This window comes from Spinacia oleracea, chromosome 2 (genome assembly GCF_020520425.1).
Source record: "Spinacia oleracea cultivar Varoflay chromosome 2, BTI_SOV_V1, whole genome shotgun sequence".
NCBI lineage: Eukaryota > Viridiplantae > Streptophyta > Magnoliopsida > Caryophyllales > Amaranthaceae > Spinacia > Spinacia oleracea.
This window is the reverse complement of record NC_079488.1, coordinates 59,717,105-59,734,083: the sequence shown is the minus strand read 5'-3', so window position 1 is coordinate 59,734,083 and position 16,979 is coordinate 59,717,105. Positions and strand designations below refer to the sequence as shown.

Here is a 16,979-nt window from a genome sequence, read left to right as displayed (position 1 = left end):
AATATCCAACTAAACCAAGAAAGCTTCGATATCAGTGACACTCTTAGGTGTAGGCAATTCACTAACTGCTTTGGTCTTTGCAGGGTCCATTGCAACTCCTTCCTTAGACAAAAAATGTCATAAAAATGCAACCTTCTCCAGCCAGAATTCACACTTCGAGAATTTGGCGTACAATTGGTTGTCTCTCAATGTACTCAAGACAGACCTTAAGTGTTCAACATGATCTTCTTCACTCTTTGAATACACAAGGATATTATCTATGAAAACCACTACAAACTTGTTCAAGAATGCATGGAATACTCGGTTCATTAAGTCCATGAAGATAGAAGGTGCATTGGTCAACCACTTAACCTAAAGGCATAACAGTGAACTCATAATGACCGTATCTAGTCCTAAATGTAGTCTTTGGTATATCGTGGTCCGTGATTCTCAACTGATTATAACCTGATCTCAAATCAATCAAAAGATTCTTGCTCCTTTCAACTGGTCAAACAGATCATCTATCATAGGAAAATGATACTTATTCCCGATTGTGACTTTATTGAGCTCCTTGTAGTCTATACAGAGCCTCATACTTCCGTCCTTCTTCTTCATAAACAAGACTGGCGCTCCCCAAGGCGATGCACTTGGTCTGATATAACCTTTCTCAGCTCCAATAAATCCTCTAAATGACATTTCAACTCCCTCATTTCTGCTAGAGCCATTTGGTATGGAGCTTTTGAAATAGGTGCGTTTCCAGGTGCTAACTCTATAGTAAATTCAATAGGTTGATTGGGCGGCATTCCCGAGATCTCTTCCTGAAAAACATCCAGAAATTCATTTACTACTGCAATGTCCTCAGGCTGATCCTTCATTACATGCTCTAGGTTTCTCACATTGCACAAGAAAAAAGGGTTTCCCTTACTGATTAGCTTCACGAGTTCCATTGCCGTGATGATTCCTACACTTCTACGCTTCCCAAAACGACGATAGGACACTACTTTTCCTAAGCTAGACCTCAAATGAATCTTCTTCTTCTCACAATCAATTTTTTCCTTAAACATGTCCAACCAAGAAATACCTAAAATCACGTCTGGTTCTCCCAATTCAAACTCAATTAGGCTAGATAAGAATACGGTTTTGGTTATGGTCAAAGGCACATCTCTATGGATCTTGGTACACTTTACTATACTACCTGTTGGTATAGCTATGGGTACCTCAATTGCTTCGAGTTCTTTCAATCCTAGTTTCGCCAAAATACCCACAGATGTACACAAATAAGTCGCACTATAATCAAATAGTACTTTAACTAAAATGGAGTTAATAGAAAAAGTACCGGCTATGATGTCGGACAAGGTTTCTGCTTCTCGCCTAGTGATCACATTCAGCTTTCCTTGGGCAACTCCTTTGTTATAGGCACCTCCATTGGCATTCCCATTGGTGTTTCGGTTCCCATTTTGCTGATAGTTTCCCCCAGACTTTCCATTATTCTGGCCATGGTTGTTGTTGTTACCACCTTGGTAACCTCTTTGGTTTCATTATTCCCTTCGTTCCGATTTTGGTTATTCCTGTTGTTTTCTGGCGGTTGTTCTGAGAGTTGTTCTAGTTAGGATTCCCATTCTTAGCCAAACATACAAATTCCCTATGGCTAGGCTTCTCATAGAACCTACAGATCACTGGATTACCATCACAATCCTTTCCAGGGTGATTGTTATGGCAACTTCTGCACTCATAAACCCTTGTTCCATTTCCTGTAGACTGGTTTTTATTCCTATTACTGTTGTGGAAGTTGTTATTCCGATTTCCACCATTGTTCCCCTTGAACTAGAATTGGTTGTTCCCTTTGTTCCTTTGAAGTTATTCTGATTTGGTTGGTTAGCACCCTGATTATGGTTCCCAAAATCCTTTCTCTTCTCACCAACTCCGTTCCTCCTTAGTTGCAATCTATACAAATGGGAAGCTTTCCCATACAAGGTGTCTAGACTAGTAATGGTCACTCCACCTAGCATCAACTGTAAATCCATAGTCAGTTCACTCTTAAATCTTTGAGCCGTGAGCTATTCCGTTGCCACCACTTCAGGTGCAAACCTAGTCAGTTCTATGAATTTAGAATAGTATTCAATCACAGACATCCCTTCCATCCTCAGTTCAATGAACTCTTGAGCTTTCCGCTTTTTCAGATATGGGGGTAGAACTTATTCCTTAAGGAAACCTTAAACATTTCCCACCCAAAGTTAGGTGTACCTCTCAAGGTCTCTTCACACCTTTGCCACCATAGATCAGCTTCTCCCATAAGGTAATATACAACACTATTAAGCCTAAGGTTCTCTGGGCAATTCACAGCTACTATTAGCTTATCGAACTCTCTTAACCAGTTCTCAAGTATACTTGGATCAACTTCCCCTAGGTATAGAGGAGGGTTACTCTGGGCCACCTTCTTAAACATTTCCCCAGCCGGATCAATCACTGGGTTATATCTAACTTGTGCTAAGTTCTACACTACCTCAACTAATTGCCTAACCACATCCACAATTCCTTGGTTAGCCAGCTAATTGACTAGGTTGGATACGACAATACTAAAGCATTACTCAACAAAAAAAGTCAAAATAATAACACATAAGGTTGCCAAAATTTTGGACCTAAGGGGAAAAGTGGCGCCACTTTGGGCCAATTCCAGACTATGTTCGCATCACAAAAATAAAGTGGTATAAAATTCAACCACCATAGACCTACGCTCCACAACCTCGTTTTACCTCGGAAAAAGGCACCGTCGTCGAAAAAAACGAAATTTGGCGGAAAAAGGGGTGCAACACGAGGACTTACCCATGCTAGTACTACTCTCGCCCAAACACGCTTAACTGCAGAGTTCTGATGAGATCCGGTGCATTAGTGCTGGTATGATCGGAACCAAACACTTACTGCACTTATTTCATTATAACCCAAACCAGACCCCCTTTTCTCTTCGGAATGCCGTAACTTTGCGCCCGGTTCTCGGAACTCTGCCGTTCTTTTTCCAAATTCATTATTTCTCTGAGACCTAGGCTTCGCAATCTCGTTTTACCTCGGAAAAAGCATCATCGTCGAAAAAAACGGAATTTGGTGGAAAAAGGGGTGCAACACGAGGACTTCCAAAAAGGTCACCCATCCTAGTACTACCCTTGTAATACCTCGCATTTTTCTGAATTTATAAATATATGTTAATGTATTTATAAAGTAATTTTATGAATTATAGAATATAAACTACATTTAATATGGCTTTAAATGTATTTTTAATTAAAAAAATATATTTATTATTTCTATTTATTTCCGAAATAAAATTAAATGAATTTATTTTTTTATTGTTTAAGTCGGGAAATTTATTGGGTCGTATTTCAAAACAATTTAAATTCAATTCTGACCCCAATCCAATTCAGTTGGTGAACCCAAGAAAGTTTTAAAGCTTTCAATTCTAATTTAAACCCAATTGCAAAGCCCAATGCAAAACCCTAAGCCTAAGCCCACTTGGGATTAGGAACCTATAAATATAGCCCTTTGCATTGATGATCCCCTCACAAATTTCATTAATTTTCTCTCTCCTCTCTTTTGCTCTCCTCTCTTTCGGTCTCCCTTGTGCCCGTCTCCCCTCACCCGTGCACCACCGAGCAGCATTGCTCGTGTGTGTCTCGTGCCCTCGATCACTCGCCTTGCACGTCCCTCGTGCCTTGCTGCCCGCGTGCTCGTGCCTCTCGCACATCACCACACTCCCTCGCCTCTCGCTCCCCCTGTCACACAGCACAGCCTTGTGCGTGCTACTGCTCTGCTTGTTGTTGTTGTGTCGTTGCTGCTTCCCCTCGACACCCACAAACACGCACACTCTCTCTTTCTCTCGCTCGGGCTTGCTACTGAGCCCAGCACCGAAGCACCCTCACCGTGCCCTACTGATGTTGCTTGTTCGACGCCACACGCACACGCAACACACGACCCTTGTGTGTGTTGTGTGTGTATTGTGTTCCGTATACTCCGTATATTTTTAGCCCTTTTTCGCCCAATCACATTCAATTCGTGATTGTACCGTGCTATAGGCCGGATTGGTATAATTCTCTTCTTTCTTGCCTATTCTAGTTAAATTCCGTATTTTAAAATTATATTACTATTATTTGAAGGAAATAATGCCCTTGGTCCAAGTATGCATTCTATGTTAAGTCTAATAAATGCGGTTCAGTATTAATTGACAAGTTAATAATTCAGTGAGATCAAGTGAGCTGAATGCCTAGCTAGAGGCCGCTTCAGTTCAAGTGGAATTAATGATATTAATCCACAGCTTACTCTTGACTGAACCCGTAGGGTCACACAAATAGTACGTAAACGGATCAAGTATCTAATGGCATTAGATACTCTATCTATGAATATTCGGAACCGACGGATCTTGGTTTCAGTGGGAGCTAAGATCGTCACAGGCAAGAAGTGAATACTCCGGAAACGATGATATTGCCGGAAACGGAAATATGGATCGTATCGGAAATATAAATATTATCCAAGTCGTAGATGTTGCCGGAAACGGAAACATGGTACGTGTCGGAAAATATTATCGGAAATGGAAATATTGCCAGAATCGGAAATATTGCCGGAAACGGAAATATTGTCAGAATCGGAAATATTACCGGAATCGGAAAATAATTCCGGAAACGGAAATATTAAATATTTGTTCGAAACGGAAATTAATTCCGGAATCGGAAATATTAAATATTGTTCGTATCGGAAATGAATTCCGGAATCGGAAAATTAATCGGAAGCGCATCGTACGAATAAGCATCGGACGAGGCCTGCCGGACGAGGCCCAGCACGAAGCCAGGCCATCGCCCAGCAAGCCAAGCGCACCGCACAAACAGCAAGGCCAGGCCCAGCAGGCTGCGCGCAGCGCGCAGCGCGCACAGCGCGCACAGCACGCGCAGCGCACAGCGCGCACAGCGCGCGCAGCACGCAGCGCGCGCGGGCGCTGAGTGGGCTGCTGCTCGCGCGCACGCATGAGGCCCATCGTGGCTGTCGTGCGTGTGTGTGCAAGTGTTTGTGTTCGTGCACGTTTCCTAAAACATGCAGAGTTCGGTTAATGATTAAATTCCTAATTCTATTTGATAAATTAATTAAATTAGAGTTCTTGTAGGATTCTAGGTTTGATTAATTTGTATCTGAATAGGATTACGATTCCCTTTCCATACCGCTATAAATATGAGGCTAGGGCTCACAATTTATAACATGAGTTTCAAAGTATTCAAAGTGAGTTTTTGAGAGAAAATTCAAACACACATCTTGCTCAAATTGCCGAAATTTTCTAGTACCTTAAGGGCGATTCTAGTTGGTCAATCTTAAGGCGGATCCGGACGTGCTGTGGACTATCTACGGAGGGACGACACTTGGAGTCCTAAAGACTTGTTCTTGTTCGGTTCGGGCGCAGCTAGGGAAGGCACGCAACAAAGAGTATGCATCTAATCTATGCTAAATGATTATGTGTAAATAATATGTTTTCCTGGGTTTATGGTTTTTTCCGCATGATTTATGAATTGTCATATGTATCATAACCTAACAGTGGTATCACGAGCCCCTTATTATTTTCATAATCTAAATTGCATGAACATGGTTAAATATTACAAATTTGCAAGAATTAAAAGGGGTGATTAATTTTCGTAATTGTTAATTAATTGCAAATTGCGTTTATTTAATTATACGTACGCAGTTTTTCGGCAGTTTCTTCGTTACTCATCCAAATCGAGTGATTTTTGTGTCAATTCCGCATGTAAAAGGCATTCTAAAATTTTGACAAAAATAGTATTTTTCTGCCGAACCCAGAATTCTCAAATTCGAAGCCGAACTATGACTTTTCGAAGGTTTTAGTTTTTCGAATGCAAAATTTCGTAAATTTAAGATGTTAAATTAAATATTTGCGATTCTTGTTGATAAATCTTGAATTTTTGATTGACCTACTGCATATGTTTAACAAGTTTGAATGCCTAGTCTTGTTAATTATGCAATCTAATTTGTAATTATGATTAATTTGTTGAAAATTAGAATAATTTAGAATTAATTTGATTTTCATAATTAATTGTAATTTAATTAGAAACCTATGATTAAAAACCACCATAAAAATTGTAAATTTACGATAAATTTTAAATTTTTATGACCTAGACTTGAATCCATATCAATCGGAAATCAATTGGATAATAAATTTTCGATTTTTCGCCCTAAAATTATGAAATTAATATTATTTATTAATTTGTCATTAATTTTAAATATAAATTTTAAATTTTATGCGATTCGTTCATAAAACTTGCACGCACGAAGCAATGGACGCTTCGTGTTACCCTTAAGGGGTGTTGTATAATGCGGGCATGCGACGACGAGCAAGGGAGCTCGTCGCCCGTGCGGCACGAATGCAATGAGCAAGGGCGTAGTGCACGAGCACAAGGCAGCAGCCCTGCCTTGTGTCGTGTGCCACGAGCAATGAACGAATGGGCATGGGCGAAGGGCGAGCCAAGGCAGTCGCGTGTGGGCAGCAAGCGAGCTGCGCCACAACGCGCGCTGCCTCGCCCAAGAGCGCGCAGCCTCGCGCGCAGCGAGCGCAAGCTCGCGTGCCACGAGCGCTGCGCCCAGCATTACTCGCGCGCACAGCGCGCGATGTCGCCCGCCCAGCGAGCGATGTCGCGCCCCAGCGAGCGATGGCTCGCGCGCACAGCGAGCGATGTCGCGCGCCCAGCTAGCGATGTCGCGCGCCCAGCGAGCGATGGCTCGCGCGCCCAGCGAGCGATGTCGCGCGCCCAGCGAGCGATGTCGCGCGCGCGCACTGCGAGCGATAGCTCGCGTGCGATGAGCGCTGGCGCGCGCAGCGAGCACCAATGCGTGCGGAGGCTTGCGATAGGGAAGCAGCAGCTATGCGACGAGCGCATGGGCTGCGCGCACATGGCCAGCAATGGCTGTGTGCGTACGGCCCATGGGCGTGCAACGCGTAGGGTATTTGCGTTACGATTAGATCGTTTTGAATGGTTAATTTAAAAATTTCAGTTCACGTAATTTTAATTAATTTTAAAATTAATAATTTGAATTATTTTCTTGGATTTTAATTTTGAATATTATAATTATAATAAATGTTATTTATTCTAATTATTCTACTAAAATTAAAATCATGAATTAATTTAAATACGACTGAAATTAAATTAAACTTTTTGGATTCAACTATAAACTTATATGAGCTTTAAATTTTAATTAAATTTGTATGTTTCCGGTTGGACTAGAAATACATTTTTATGTTTAAAATTGGTAAAGCATATGAATTTATTGGTTTAAGTGGGAGCGCCTTTTAGTCATAAACTCTTGATTAGGTCTGCAAATCCTTAAGGTTAAAACAACTTGATTAGAATTAATAAGGACTGAATAATTGGTAGATTATTGGTGCCCTTGATTAATTGCTGCAAATGTTTACGTGATGCATAATGTGTTTTACTAACCAGCTATGTGGGCCATTCATGATAATGAATGGGTGAATGGTATATATTGTATATGTACTGTTATGCAGGTTATGAAGTGACTAGTATGGCCCAAATAGGATAGAAAATATGGTCTGCGTACCATTAATTTGAATGTAATTGGTCTAAAGTACCAAAGTTATTTTTCAATTCAAATATGGTCTGCGAACCATCAAATAGTTGTAATTAGTTATAGCTTATCCTATTTGAAGAAAATGGTGCCTCCCACGGAGATTTTCAAGACGGACTTTGAAGTCAAAGCTTCAAGATGAAGTCGGGCCATACTAGATCACAAATATCTTATGCATGTTTTAAGTTATTTATTGTTTTAAATATGTCTTAAAATGCATGAGATCAAAAGCTTGATTATGTTGCATGATTAAGGATTTTAGTTCACTTAAAATCTAACCAACATAGTAAGAGCCTTAAGTTCCAAACTTAAAAATTGAGTTAAAAGGTGCCATGCCAAAATATACACTTGCTTGGATATCCTTTACATCAATCTAGTAATAGTTTTCGCTCAGCGAGGTGTTACTTATTGGTCCTAAAGGGGCAAGGTACACAAATAATTGTGAGTACATGTTAGTTTTGGTGAAACTCAACGATATAAGTAAGGAGTCCTTTTATGTCGTGGCAAATTCGATAGGTTTACCTAATAAGTTCTTAGACGTACCTATCAACCAAGAATAGTTTCTAGACTATTAGCAAAAGGCTTTTGCTTACCTAAGATGTTCTAGGATTAAGTCGACAAACTGTGCTTAGTTCTTCAATGATTTTAGGATCTTGGAATCATTTTATTCACACCTGCCGGAACACATAACTTGAATAAAATGCTTAATAAACATTGAATTATGCATGTATGCTAGAATTTAAGTTTATTAAGAGAAACTGTGAATGGTTATTTATTTGTTTATTCTTTTCAATTGTAGTTTTTTAATATGGCAAACAACAATCAAAACATCATCATGGGTTCTGAGCTTATGGTCAAGCCGAACCTGACAAATTTTCTTGAATGGGAAGCTAAGCTAGTTGAAATAGTCAAACTCAATGGACTTGAGTATGTACTGTCACATCCCATGCCAAGCTACTATGCCAGAGACATGACCCCTGAGAGATTTTACGCCTGGGATGCGGATCTCAAAAAGGTTATGAGTCTCATGCTGAACAATATCCCTGATGATTGGGCTAGAAGGTTTGTAGCCTATGAACCTTTTACGCTCATCAAGAATCTGAGGGATATCTGTCGTGGAAGTACGGAGGACAGGGACCTGAACGTCCATGAGTTGATTGAATCAATGTCTGGTCTAAAGGTTAGTTCTCCCAACAGGTGTTATAGGATGGAGGTCCAAGAAACACATGTTCAGCTCCTTCGCACTAAACAAAGGGTAGGCGTCCCACTGAGGTTCCATGTGGATCTTATGTGTTCATATTTTGATCGCCTAAATCTACTAGGAACACCAATAAGCGAAAGGATGGCAGTCTCTGTCTTGCTCAATTCACTACACAGTGGGTTTGGTCGCTTCAAGCAACTATACCTAAGTGAACCAAGAGAAGAAACAGTTGCAGAATTTATTCACCTTGTCAGAAAGGCTGAAATAGTACTGGACTGTGAAGCCAAAGATTTACTCAAGGCTAGAAAGAGACCATTCAAGAAAGGTGGAAAGTCCAAGGGCAATGCTAAATCAAAGCAGGACAAGTCCACATCAAGCTGTCTTTATTGTGATGGAATAGGCCATTACAAAAGAGAATGTCCAAAGCTAAAGGAAGATCAGAAGAACGGAACAGTCGTTCCATCTTCAGGTATTTTCGTTATAGACTGTATACTTGCTAATTCAACTTCTTGGGTATTAGATACAGGTTGTGGCTCACACTTATGTTCCAATCCACAGGGACTAAGAAGAAGTAGAAAGTTAAGCAAGGGTGAAGTCGACCTACGAGTGGGAAATGGAGCACGGATTGCTGCATTAGCTGTAGGAACTTACTATTTGTCGTTGCCCTCCGGGCTAGTTTTGGAACTGGAAGAATGTTTCCATGTTCCAAGTCTTACTAAAAACATCATTTCAGTTTCTTGCTTAGATGCTAAGGGATTTTCCTTTTTTTAATAAAAGACAATAGTTGTTCGTTTTATTTTAAAGAGATGTTTTATGGATCTGCTAGATTAGTCAATGGACTTTATTTATTAGATCACGACAAACAAGTATATAACATAAATACCAAAAGGGCCAAAAAGGATGATTCAGATCTCACCTATCTGTGGCATTGTCGATTAGGCCATATAAACTTGAAACGCTTAGAAAGACTTCAAAGGGAAGGAATTCTAGAACCATTTGACTTAGAGGATTATGGTAAATGCGAATCATGTTTACTTGGCAAAATGACAAAGCAACCTTTCTCTAAAGTTGGAGAAAGAGCAAATGAACTATTGGGTTTAATCCATACAGATGTATGTGGACCAATGAGTACAAATGCTAGAGGTGGTTTCAGCTACTTTATCACTTTCACTGATGACTTCAGTAGGTATGGTTATGTCTACCTAATGAAGCATAAGTCTGAATCCTTTGACAAATTCAAGGAATTTCAGAGTGAAGTAGAGAATCAATTAGGCAAGAAGATCAAGGCACTGCGGTCTGATAGAGGCGGTGAATATCTGAGCTATGAATTTGATGATCATCTGAAAGAATGTGGAATTCTATCAGAATTGACTCCTCCTGGAACACCACAATGGAACGGTGTGTCAGAACGGAGGAACAGAACCTTGCTAGACATGGTCAGGTCAATGATGGGTCAGGCCGAACTTCCATTAGAATTTTGGGGACATGCACTAAATACAGCTGCACTCACTATAAATAGAGCTCCGTCTAAAGCTGTCGAAAAGACTCCATACGAATTATGGTTTGGAAAGCCTCCAAATGTGTCTTTTCTTAAGATTTGGGGATGTGAAGTATACGTCAAACGATTAATTTCAGACAAACTTCATCCAAAATCTGACAAATGTATCCTTGTGGGCTATCCAAAGGAAACAAAGGGGTATTACTTCTACATACATCTGAGAACAAAGTGTTTGTTGCTCGAGATGGTGTCTTTTTGGAGAAGGATCACATTTCCAAAATGACAAGTGGGAGAAAAGTAGACCTCGAAGAAATTCGAGTCGAACAACAAACTCTAGAGAATGCTCAAGATGACATTCAAGATGAAACTCAGAGATCTTTAGAAGAATCTGGTGAGAATCATGGTCAATCTAGAAATGTTACCCCGCGTAGATCGCAAAGATATAGATCTCAACCGGAAAGGTACTTAGGTATTTTGACGAACGAGAGCTATGACGTTCTATTACTTGAAAGTGATGAACCTGCGACTTACAAGCAAGCTATGACGAGCCCTAGCTCCAAGCAATGGCAAGAAGCCATGCAATCTGAATTAGACTCCATGTCTGAAAACCAAGTATGGGATTTGGTCGATTTGCCAGATGGCTACCAAGCCATTGGAAGCAAATGGGTTTTCAAACTGAAAAAGGACAAGGATGGGAAACTTGAAGTTTTCAAAGCTAGATTGGTTGCAAAAGGTTACAGGCAAGTCCACGGTGTGGATTACGATGAAACCTTTTCACCAGTTGCAATGCTAAAGTCTATTCGAATAATGTTAGCAATCGCTGCATATTACGATTACGAAATATGGCAGATGGATGTCAAAACTGCTTTCTTAAATGGCGTTTTAACAGAAACTGTGTTTATGACACAGCCAGAAGGTTTTGAGGATCCAAAGAATGCTAAAAAGGTATGCAAGCTAAAGAAGTCAATCTACGGATTGAAGCAGGCATCCAGGAGCTGGAATATACGTTTTGATGAAGCAGTCAGTGACTTTGGTTTCATCAAGAACGCGGACGAATCTTGTGTATACAAGAAGGTCAGTGGGAGCAAAATTGCTTTCCTAGTATTATATGTCGACGACATATTGCTTATCGGAAATGACATTCCTATGTTGAACTCTGTCAAGATTTGGCTTGGGAAATGTTTTTCGATGAAGGATCTAGGAGAAGCACAGTACATATTGGGCATCAAGATTTACAGAGATAGATCTAAAAAGATGATTGGACTTAGTCAAAGCATTTATATCAATAAGGTGCTTGATAGGTTCAAGATGGCGGACTCCAAGCGAGGCTACCTACCCATGTCTCATGGAATGACTCTAAGCAAGACTCAGTGCCCAAAAACACTTGATGAGCGTAGACGAATGAATGGGATTCCATATGCATCATTGATTGGTTCAATAATGTATGCTATGATATGTACACGCCCGGATGTTGCGTACGCACTCAGTGCTACGAGCAGATACCAGTCAGACCCAGGAGAGGCGCATTGGACTGCTGCCAAGAATATTCTGAAGTACCTGAAAAGGCACAAAGATGACTTCCTGGTCTATGGTGGAGATGATGAATTAATTGTTAAAGGCTATACGGACGCAAGTTTCCAAACCGACAAAGATGATTTCAGATCACAGTCTGGGTTTGTCTTCTGCCTCAACGGAGGAGCAGTAAGCTGGAAAAGTGCTAAGCAAAGCACCATTGCGGATTCTACAACTGAAGCGGAGTACATTGCTGCACATGAAGCAGCAAAGGAAGCTATATGGCTAAGGAAGTTCATAGGAGAACTTGGTGTAGTCCCCTCCATTAAAGGACCAATAGCCCTGTATTGTGATAATAACGGAGCTATTGCACAGGCAAAAGAGCCTAGACACCAACAAAGAGTCAAGCATGTACTTCGTAGATTTCACCTTCTACGAGAGTTCGTTGAAAGAAAAGAAGTCGAGATAAGCAAAATTGGAACTGATGACAACATATCAGATCCATTAACTAAACCTCTGCCGCAAGCGAAGCACAACTCGCACACTGCAGCTATGGGAATCAAGCATATTGGAGAATGGCTTTGATGTCTCTGTTTAATGTTTTAAAGTTTTAGAGTTTAAATCTTTGTAAAACATTATTAATCATTCACAATAAATGAAAAGAATTCATTTTTCCATTTAATTTGTGGTTTATTAAATGATGAGTCCCTTCAATTTGACGATATATTCAAGATAGACTGTCAGGACCAGTCCTGTGACTAAGAAATGTCTATCAAGTGAACTTGAATGTCAAAGGTTGAAAATGGTCCCTAATCGGAGTTTTCTATAAAATTGGACGCATAGAAAACGTTAGACGATTAGAATGCAAGATGACTAGTAGTTCTGTTTCTTGAACTATGTGGACATGGCAATGTCATAATCATTTGCATAGATACTTACTTTGGGAAGACTAGTATCGGACAAGACCTATGAAACTTTACTGTAAGAGATGAAAGTCTGTCATAAGTAAATTTCATTAAATTATTAGACACTAAATCCTCAATACCTGAGTGATTTGAAATTACTTGTTTGAGAACTGGTTGCTTTGACGTTGACCAACCGTCGCACCGTAAAAGGAGGCTATAAAGGCAACGCTCAGGTAATCACCTATCAAACGAAGTCTAATCTCAAGATCGCAAGATTGGGATTGTCCTCCCATAAATCGGGATGAGATGCTTAAAAGTTGTACAAGGCCACTCGGAGAGCTAGAAACTGTGAAATGCATGGCCGTGCTCGGATGAATCATAGGCTATGATTATCTGTTTATTTGATCAGTTGAACTCTGAAACCGAGGAACACCTCTGGACATAATAAGGATGACGACTCTTACCTTATGTTCAAGAGCAAGCATCGAGCGACAAAGGAATTAGGAAATGCACACTTGTCCCTAAGGACAAGTGGGAGACTGAAGGAAATAATGCCCTTGGTCCAAGTATGCATTCTATGTTAAGTCTAATAAATGCGGTTCAGTATTAATTGACAAGTTAATAATTCAGTGAGATCAAGTGAGCTGAATGCCTAGCTAGAGGCCGCTTCAGTTCAAGTGGAATTAATGATATTAATCCACAGCTTACTCTTGACTGAACCCGTAGGGTCACACAAATAGTACGTAAACGGATCAAGTATCTAATGGCATTAGATACTCTATCTATGAATATTCGGAACCGACGGATCTTGGTTTCAGTGGGAGCTAAGATCGTCACAGGCAAGAAGTGAATACTCCGGAAACGATGATATTGCCGGAAACGGAAATATGGATCGTATCGGAAATATAAATATTATCCAAGTCGTAGATGTTGCCGGAAACGGAAACATGGTACGTGTCGGAAAATATTATCGGAAATGGAAATATTGCCAGAATCGGAAATATTGCCGGAAACGGAAATATTGTCAGAATCGGAAATATTACCGGAATCGGAAAATAATTCCGGAAACGGAAATATTAAATATTTGTTCGAAACGGAAATTAATTCCGGAATCGGAAATATTAAATATTGTTCGTATCGGAAATGAATTCCGGAATCGGAAAATTAATCGGAAGCGCATCGTACGAATAAGCATCGGACGAGGCCTGCCGGACGAGGCCCAGCACGAAGCCAGGCCATCGCCCAGCAAGCCAAGCGCACCGCACAAACAGCAAGGCCAGGCCCAGCAGGCTGCGCGCAGCGCGCAGCGCGCACAGCACGCGCAGCGCGCGCAGCACGCAGCGCGCGCGGGCGCTGAGTGGGCTGCTGCTCGCGCGCACGCATGAGGCCCATCGTGGCTGTCGTGCGTGTGTGTGCAAGTGTTTGTGTTCGTGCACGTTTCCTAAAACATGCAGAGTTCGGTTAATGATTAAATTCCTAATTCTATTTGATAAATTAATTAAATTAGAGTTCTTGTAGGATTCTAGGTTTGATTAATTTGTATCTGAATAGGATTACGATTCCCTTTCCATACCGCTATAAATATGAGGCTAGGGCTCACAATTTATAACACGAGTTTCAAAGTATTCAAAGTGAGTTTTTGAGAGAAAATTCAAACACACATCTTGCTCAAATTGCCGAAATTTTCTAGTACCTTAAGGGCGATTCTAGTTGGTCAATCTTAAGGCGGATCCGGACGTGCTGTGGACTATCTACGGAGGGACGACACTTGGAGTCCTAAAGACTTGTTCTTGTTCGGTTCGGGCGCAGCTAGGGAAGGCACGCAACAAAGAGTATGCATCTAATCTATGCTAAATGATTATGTGTAAATAATATGTTTTCCTGGGTTTATGGTTTTTTCCGCATGATTTATGAATTGTCATATGTATCATAACCTAACATTATTGATTTTGATTATTAAACTGTTGGGAACGGTTATGAACACCTTATTGTGATGTTTTACGTGTTTGAATTCATGAGGATGATTTTAATTAAACGAGTTATTATTTTCATATTTGATTATTTATTAAAGCTTGGATTTTTAATGCCTAAACGTGATTTTTATGGTTAATTAAGATTAGGGTTTTAATCTTGGTATAATGGATGAGTAATTTACATAATTTAAAGTGTTTTAAATTATGGAAATCAAATCTAATTTTAAGATTTAATTCAAAGCTTTAAAGTGTTGATTTTTAATGATTTTAAAGGCAAAATATCAATATTTTCGTACTAGGACTTTAATCCTTCAAGTGAGACTATTATTTTAATTATGAGCAACTAATTTCTAATTAAATCAAAGTTTTTAAAACTCTTAAAAGTTGCTGGTAATTTAGTAAGCATGGATAATAACTAAGTTTTATTATTTTAATTATAGGAGGTGATTTCTAGCCTTGATTGTGATTCGCAGAGTGGCCCATGTACTTAGATATTCGAGGTACGTACATGCCTAGGGTGACCATCGTTTACATGAGGATTATGTGATGATTATTATTTGTGAATCATATGATTTGAAGTATTATGGGATTCATGTTTGATGTGGTGAACAAGCATGTTATGTTTTACTGTTGAATTATGAAGCCTATGTGAACAGTCATGTTGTGATCAATTATAATCACTGAATTGTGTCAAGCATGGTGTACAAGTTATATGCATGTATGAGTATTCACATGCAAGGATTATGTTTATGCTATTGTACGAGATGTCTAGCATAGTTTAAGCCAAATAGTTGTGCCGCAGTGCATTATTTATTCTACCGCCGTGTAGAATATGTTTGGGAAGTCTATGTGAATTGACTTAAGGACTATTCGTGCCCTGTGCACACCCCGCTTGTTAACTGGAAATACCGAGTTATCTCAATAGTATATTGAGAAGGAACAATGGGAATAATCTCACTTGAGTCCTATGTTTGAAATATTTTCTTATACGAACCATATTTCCTTTTCCGATAATATCTTCGACTTCGATAATATTTATATTTCCGTTGTGAACCATATTTCCATTTCCGGCAATATCTTCTTTTCCGACAAGTATTATTTCTTTGCCTTTTAATGATTTGTTTAGCTCCCATTGAAACCAACATCCATCATTTCCGCATATCCATAATTAGAGTTTTTACTGAATATAATATTCACCTAAATACTTGATCCGTTCACGTACTGTTTGAACCTACGGGTTCAGTCAAGAGTAAGTTGTGGCATTAATAATATTAATTCTAATTGAACTGAAGCGGCCTCTAGCTAGGCATTCAAATCACTTGATCTTACTGAATAATTAACTTGCTTAATTAAAACTGAACTGCATTTATTAGATTTCTCATTAAATGCATTAAATGCAAACTTGGACAAAGGGCATTACTTCTTTCAGTATGGATTGTGCAAAAGTCTCATTCATGTTAAAGTCAAGAGAAGTTATTCATTGCATGTGTGCCTTAGTACCCATGTAGAAGTAGATAAGTCATTATTTGCATGCGAGTCTTAGTACCCATGTAAAATCAAGAGAAGTTTATTTAATGAGTGTGTGTCAAGTACCCATGCGAAGTAAAAAAGTTTGAAGTCACATGTGTGTCTTTGTACCCTTATGATCTGGCATGATATTGGTGGCGGGCAAAGTCTTGGCTGCTTAGTTAGTGACTGTTTAGTAGTAGTTATTTGTTGGATAAGCACTACAGTCTCTTGGATCGTATACCTAGAGTGGACATATGGGGGAGGTTCATATGGTGCGGCCTTTTGAACATCCGTTGTGGTACATGACGTTGTTCCATGTTATATTATTTTGTGCGTTGGATCAGTTACAAAATTGTGACATAGCTAGTTTGGTAGCATGGGTAGCTCCCGTACTATCGTCCCTTTGTGGACATAGTATAAGTAAAACCTGGTTCATTGTTTAATCCAAATTCTGGAATTTCATATTCCATCAAGAAGAAGAAAAGAAGTTATCTAGCAGTGGTAAAGTCGAGGGTAAAGTCAATAGTATTGTTATTCATTCAATTGTGTATTGCATGTTGAAATGTCAAGTAGAAGTTGTTAGTGATAATTTCCGTTATCAAGTTAAGCATGTTTAGTTGCATTTTTATTTCATATATGTACTCAACTTTGCTGATTCGTGCTTTCTTGATTGTCTTGGTCATGGAATGTGCCTTAATGACCATGTGATGATCCATAATTTACATTTGTGATTATGGTGAGCAGTTCACAACTGTTCCAAGTGAAGAAGCATTCCAGTT

General features: G+C 39.6%; 1 pseudogene; it reads right to left on the bottom strand.

Moving 5' to 3' along the window:
- Positions 1-2,780: 2,780 nt before the first annotated feature.
- On the bottom strand, positions 2,781-2,888 carry LOC130468149 (uncharacterized; annotated as a pseudogene).
- Positions 2,889-16,979: the final 14,091 nt, after the last annotated feature.